Source organism: Telopea speciosissima, chromosome 4 (genome assembly GCF_018873765.1).
Source record: "Telopea speciosissima isolate NSW1024214 ecotype Mountain lineage chromosome 4, Tspe_v1, whole genome shotgun sequence".
Lineage (NCBI taxonomy): Eukaryota > Viridiplantae > Streptophyta > Magnoliopsida > Proteales > Proteaceae > Telopea > Telopea speciosissima.
In genome coordinates, this window is record NC_057919.1 from 59,875,033 (window position 1) to 59,881,958 (window position 6,926).

At 39.5% G+C, this 6,926-nt stretch overlaps 1 long non-coding RNA gene across 1 annotated transcript; it reads right to left on the reverse strand.

Annotated features, from left to right (window-relative positions):
• Positions 1 to 90: 90 nt before the first annotated feature.
• Positions 91 to 5,086, reverse strand: LOC122660084. Its single transcript, XR_006332616.1, has 2 exons — positions 4,988 to 5,086; positions 91 to 436 (listed from the first exon to the last, which is right to left on the reverse strand). It is a non-coding gene; the product is annotated as an uncharacterized LOC122660084 (long non-coding RNA).
• Positions 5,087 to 6,926: the final 1,840 nt, after the last annotated feature.

Consider the following 6,926-nt stretch of genomic DNA (forward strand, 5'->3'; position numbering starts at 1 on the left):
TATCCAGGTTTGGATCGTTACAGATTACCATATTTGGAGAATACAATTACAATTTCAAACTTTCAAAAGAAAGATAGCATTTTGGAACAATTCATGGAGAATACAAGTTATAAATATCAAATTTGAAATTGCACACTTTTATTTAGAAACAAAAAAAAGAAGAAGAAGAAACAATCCATAGTTCACTCAAGAATCCTGACATACCAAACAACAAATCCTCTGTTTATTCATATAAGCTGCAGTTCTTGCTTGTCATTTACTTAAAAGATGCACTGTTTCCACCACTAAAACTTGACAAATTCTTCATCTTAAGCTTAGTGCGACTAATATAATCAGTAACCTTATCATTCATCAATTCAGTTCTTGTCTTTTTCAGTTCCTTCCCTTTCCCTTCAGTTTCCTGTGCTGGCTTACCATCTATAACAATATTCCCCTGCTCTGACCCCATCACAACCTCTGCTTCTGGAGCAACTTCTGCATTGTTCTTTAGTTTCTGTCTCCGTTGTGCCAGAAAATTGATTATTTCAGGGTCAGGCTCAATATTCAGATCAACCTTCTCTTTCTCTTGTTTAGATGGCACAAATTTCTTCTCTTCAGGAGGAGCAGCACCGTGCAGGCGGTGAGATCGGCGATGTGATCGGTATGGACTACAGAAGAAGCAACCACAAAGCTTCTCACAAATGTTTTGGGAATTTGAGTCAGAGGGGTTCTTTTCCATTGCTTGTGAGAATAGAATGGAGTTCTGAAAAGTTTGGCTTGAAAGAAGGATTCAGTGAGGCTTTGAAGGGGAGACATAGAATGACTTTCTTTCTCTCTGTTGCGTCAAGAAATTGTCGAGCGGTCCTGTGAGTGCCGTCACCTGCAAGTGGACCAAAGGGGTCAACAGAGAGAACCAGTGTGGTCCCGGCCTAGGGCTTTCCGATGCCAAAATTAGATCTCCTGGCGCAAACAGATGAATAGTGTTTTTTCAGTATGAGTTTTGATGTCCCTCATGGGGTTGTGTACCTTGCCTTTTATAGTAGCGTATGGCGGTGTGGAGAGTCCCAGTTTGATGGCGATTGTCCTGTTGAGTGGATAGAGGCCCTGGGTAACGGGGCTCTATCCTGATTGATCATCTCCCCGCGGGAGGGAGTGTTCTAGTGGTATCAAGCTCCTTGGTGGATAGATACCCGTGTGTGGAGATAACGTCCTTGGTGCTTGAATCCGTCTGGGTGACGTGACCTCTAAGCGGCGGTCTAGAGTCCTGGTGGTGACATGAGTCTTAGCGATACGATCGAGTTATAGGTGGGTAGCCTCCTCCTCACGTGCCCACGATGCTGTGCCTAGGTACAGGCCGCGCCTGGGTGAGGCCGCGCCTGGATGTGTGGCCGCGCCTAGGTGAGGCCGCGCCCTAGGGGTGGCCGCGCCCTAATGCGTGGCCGCGCCTAGGTGAGGCCGCGCCCCCGTGGTGGCCGCGCCTGGGTGAGGCCGCGCCCGGGTGCTGGGACCCCGATTCGTTCTCCTTGGCTATGGAACGGGCCATCTGTGACACGTGGCGATCGTTGATTGGCCCGGTGAATATTGGATGTATCACTCTCCTCTTTGTGAATTGTGTGGATTTATATGGTGGGTATTGAAATAACTGAAAGAGATCAATCTTAGTTCTTAATGGTGTGAAAACGCATAGAGCTACCTTGTAATAAAGAGCAAAACTCTTACACAGATTCTCTATTGCTTAATAAAGAGAAGTTCTTTTTACTGAAAGAGGTCAATCTTTGTTTTTTTTTTTTTTTTTGATAATTGAAAGATCAAGAGCAGCAGGATTTACACACTTTTGGTTTGAAAGTGATTCTCAAGCGTTAGTTGATTCGATTTCAAATGTCATCATTCCTTGGGATTTATAATATCTTTGAAGGAACTCAAGTGCTTTTAAAAATAACTTGTGGGTTCTTTTTACTGAAAGAGATCAATCTAAAAGTAGAAGTCTTGTCACATTAGAAAGAAGAAGAAAAATTCAGTCCAAAAGAAAAGATTAAACAAAATGGCTAAAGTTGGTGAAAGAATCCCACCATTAGAATGATATATGATTAAAAAATCATCTGCAGTGCCTTCATCTTGCGGTGCTTTGCACTTTCGGTCTGAAAGCTCGACACTTGGAAGATGTGACATCCAACGGTGTCAAGTTCCAGAAGAAAGAAAAAAAATTTGGTCAATCAAGCTCGCACCGTCGGATGAAGGATCTTCCATGTGTGGAGCTCTCAGACCCGAGCTGCAAGGCACCGCTAGATGAAGGAATTGCAGAGGATTTTAATCCTATGATACAATGACTTACCTCTTATATTCAAATATCCGAAATACCCCTGACAATGTTCTAAGAATCTCATCCAAGCACCAAATCTAAGGGTGTTAAACGGTCCGATTTCGGTTAAATGGTTCGGTTCGATTCGATTTTGACTGCTTGAGGGTAGAAATCATAATCAGATCGTTTAGTTAAACGGTTGATATCCAAAACAGTAATCGTTTAGTAAACGGTTTTGGTTATACGATTTTTACATATTTAACCCCATTTTTTCTTTTTTCTTTTTGGGTAGAAAACGGTTTACCTTCTATTTACTAATACTAAATAGTTATTAGTAATTAGTTATTAATTATGAAGTTATTAGATTTTTTTTTTTTTGAAAAAGAAAATCATTTATTGAAGAAACGTGACTTAGTGAGTTAGTGACTCAGTGGTTAGTACTTAGTAGTTGCTATTGCTAGGTTTTGAATCTTTTGATGTTTGATTTAAACAGTTATAATCGGTTGTAATTGGATTAAACGGCCTGAAATCATTTGATTAATCGGTTAAAATCGGATCGAACCGTTTAGCTAAATGGTGGCATTTCTGAAACCATAACCAGACCATTTATTTAAACGGTCTACCAATTCCAGTTTAAATGGTTCGGTTCGATTTCGATAAACGGTTTCGATTTTGTTTTGACACCCTTAACCAAATCCCATAATTGAAGAAATTCCCTCTTCATCATGAGTGAAGGAAAACTCTATTATAAAATGAAAAAAACACCAACGGCAGACAAATAGCCAATCCATTTTTTCAAAAGTAAGAATCTTCTTCATGTTTCTTGCCAATCAAGGGGCAAGAAGGCTTAAAGATTATAGTGTAACTCACCTAATATTCTTGTCTAAGCTTTCTTTCTATGTGCATCACTTGTCAGCCTTCAATTTAAAGGGAAAAACTTTTGCATGATGTCAAAGTATTATTTCTACCACATGGGTTCTTTATCATGTGGGTCTGATATGGATAATTCAGTTACCCACACACCTGCCCGGGTGTAGTGGTGCGGTGTGCAGATCCCATCCCACCCTCCCCCCCCCCCCCCCCGGCAATCATGTCTGGCTCTTCTTTTACAACTTGTCCCACCTCCCTCTTTCCTAACAGACACAAACAGGGGTGAAATGACCGACCTACCCACTGTGAACACCCTACCCAGGTGGGGTCCACTCCTGTTTGTGTGTAGTAGGAGGGAGGGAGGTAGGGCAGGTCGGAGGACAGGAGCCGAATCCCCCAACCACCCCACACGTACACAACACATTGGTATAATGGGGAACCTTCTCTCCCATTTAAAGTAGGTCACGTTGCCTGTAACAAAAGTGAGAAGAAATGTGAGACTACAGTCACACACACAAAGTCTCTCTCTCTCTCTCTCTCTCAATCAAGGAGACTTGGTTTTATACTCAAAACACATGTAAGAAAACTTAGATTGATTAGGTAAGCTATCACTTTTGCGAAATTTTAATTTATTCAGCAAACACAATTGCCATAAATCATAAATGATTCGCAAAGAATCACACTGTGGCTGCTACTAGGCACTATTCCATCCCAAACCTAACCATTATTGTGAGCAATCTATTGTTCTATCAAGAATCCAAAAAAAAAAAAAAAAAAAAAAGAAAGATAAACTATTATAATAAAAAGAAAATAGTTGTCCATGTACCAACGGAAGGTGACTTTCTTAATCATCCATTTTTATGTTTTAAAGGAGGGTATTTGATTGAATTAGATTTTAAAATTTGACATGTGGTCAATTTAGACTATGTCATTTCTATCCAACGTTCGGAATAGACACATCATCTATATCCACGTGGTCGAATAGATGCCTTGAAACATTTGGATAAATAATAGACCTTTGTGACAATAACCATTCGACTTGTACATTTAATAATGAAAGGTGATGATTCCATATTTACATTTGGTTTTAATCTAAACCATCTGTCCTTTTCTCTATGCCTTATGTAGTTTAAGATTTTCCCTACTTATGCTCTCTTTTCCAAACCTAACATTCAATTCAAGTTTAAACCATGTAATAAGACTAACCCTAATGGTGTTCAATTTAATCAACTAATTATTAAAGGTTTATATCATATATAATTCTAACCCATGTAAATCCTCAGTAAGCAAGGAAATTTGGATCATACCCAGTTCCACCCTCTAACCGCGAGGGCAAGACCTATTACCTTTATCCAGGTTTGGGTCGTTACAGATTACCATATTTGAAGAATACAATTACAAGTTCGAACTTTTCAAAAGAAAGATAGCATTTTGGAACAATTCATGGAGAATGCAAGTTACAAATATCAATATCAAATTTGAAATTTCACACTTTTATTTAGAAACAAAAAAAGAAGAAGAAGAAGAAGAAGAAGAAACAATCCATAGTTCACTCAAGAATCCTGACATACCAAACAACAACTCCTCTGTTTATTCATATAAGCTGCTGCAATACTCAAACAACTCCTCTGTTTATTCATATAAGCTGCAGTTCTTGCTTGTCAATTACTTAAAACTTGACAAAGTCTTCATCTTAAGCTTAGTGCGACTAATATAATCAGTAACCTTATCATTCATTAATTCAGTTCTTGTCCTTTTCAGTTCCTTCCCTTTCCCTTCAGTTTCTTGTGCTGGCTTACCTTCTATAACAATATTCCCCTGCTCTGACCCCATCACAACCTCTGCTTCTGGAGCAACTTCTGCATTGTTCTTTAGTTTCTGTCTCTGTTGTGCCAGAAAATTGATTATTTCAGGGTCAGGCTCAATCTTCAGATCAACCTTCTCTTTCTCTTTTTTAGATGGCACAAATTTCTTCTCTTCAGGAGGAGCAGCACCGTGCAGGCGGTGAGATCGGCGATGTGATCGGTATGGACTACAGAAGAAGCAACCACAAACCTTCTCACAAATGTTTTGGGAATTTGAGTCAGAGGGGTTCTTTTCCATTGCTTGTGAGAATAGAATGGAGTTCTGAAAAGTTTGGCTTGAAAGAAGGATTCAGTGAGGCTTTGAAGGGGAGATATAGAATGACTTTCTTTCTCTCCTCTTTGTGAATTGTGTCATGTATTTGAGGATTTATATGGTGGGTATTGCAATACCTGAAAGAGATCAATCTTAGTTCTTAATGGTGTGAAAACCCATAGAGCTACCTTGCAAGAAAGAGCAAAACTCTTACACAGATTCTCTATTGAATAATAAAGAGAAGTTCTTTTTACTAGCTTATTGTTAATTTTCCTAGGAAGATGTTGGCTTGGGATCATATTCCCTCTTTTCTGAACACTTTCAGTTCACAAGTCAAAAGCTGAAGAAACAAGTAATCTAAAGGAATCTGAGTGATGGAGAGATAAAAGTGAAATCTTATCAATGTTTGGCTGTTTCCCACAAATACAGTATAACACAGTTTAGAACACACAGCTAAATTACAAGAATCAACATCTATTCTGTACATACCATATTTATGGTACAAGCACCCAAGTAATACCATAAAGAGTATGTCTTGTTAAATCCTGAGAGAATCTCTTCATTCAATGTGATTTGACGCTATAATTAAACTCCTCAAATAGTGAATGTCATCATGAACAGTAAGGTTACTCCACTGCACCTTAGTGGTCGTGGGTTCGAGTTCGGAAACAGTCTCTCTGCGAAGCGGGGGTAAAGTTGCTTACATTATGACCCTCCCCAAACCCTACAGTGGTGGGAGCCTCTTGCACTGGGTTCCCCTTTTTATCGAAGCTCTGAAAAACCCTTTCCTCAGTCCAAGAATTTAACTGCTCATACATAACAATGGGAGAAGAAGCTAATCAAACTATATGGAACACACTACATAGACCATCCAAGTTTAGTTTCACACTGAACATATTACAGGTTTTGATACAGTGAATGTCACAATTTTATCTTGACATGTGTTTAGTGCATTGTCTTTTGAAGCTGGAACTATGCATCTGTTATTAGGACATGGTCTCATTAGAACCTAAACATATGTTCATAATGAAAGCTGATGTGGCCAATTTGTCACGTCAGCATTAAGGAGTGGGGAGTTGGTTAGTAACCTTTAGGATAACCACCTTGATGGGAGGGGTTATCTATAAAGGTACTAAGGAAGATTAGGGCAGCCCTTTCAGAAACCAAAAGGTCAGAAGACCTATATCTTAAAAAGTAAGCACAGCCAGGCAATCCTATCGATCCTAAGGTGAGATAAGTCCATAACGTAGTCGATGCTATTAAAGTCAGTAGAGAGGCCCCTGAGATCTCTCATTTGTTCTTTGCTGATGATAATTTGATTTTTTGTCGAGCTTCTAAACATGATGCCCGTTCTATTTAGGCAGTTTTAAACATCTTTCGTGATTTATCATGCCAACAAATTAACTTTTCTAAGAGGGGTCATGTTTAACAAGGGCATCTTTTTACAGAATAGGGAAGATATTCTCAGGGTTTCTCCACTGGAGGAAGGCTTCCGTTACCTAGGTATTCCAGTTGTGGCAATGAAAGGGGAAAAAAATTGTTCTGGAATAGTGTCATTGACCGCATTCGCTCTAAACTCGGCCTCTGGAAGGCTCCCTTACTCTCCCAGGCTGGCAGATCTGTGTCGATTAAAACTGTTTTGAATTCTATACCAACTTTT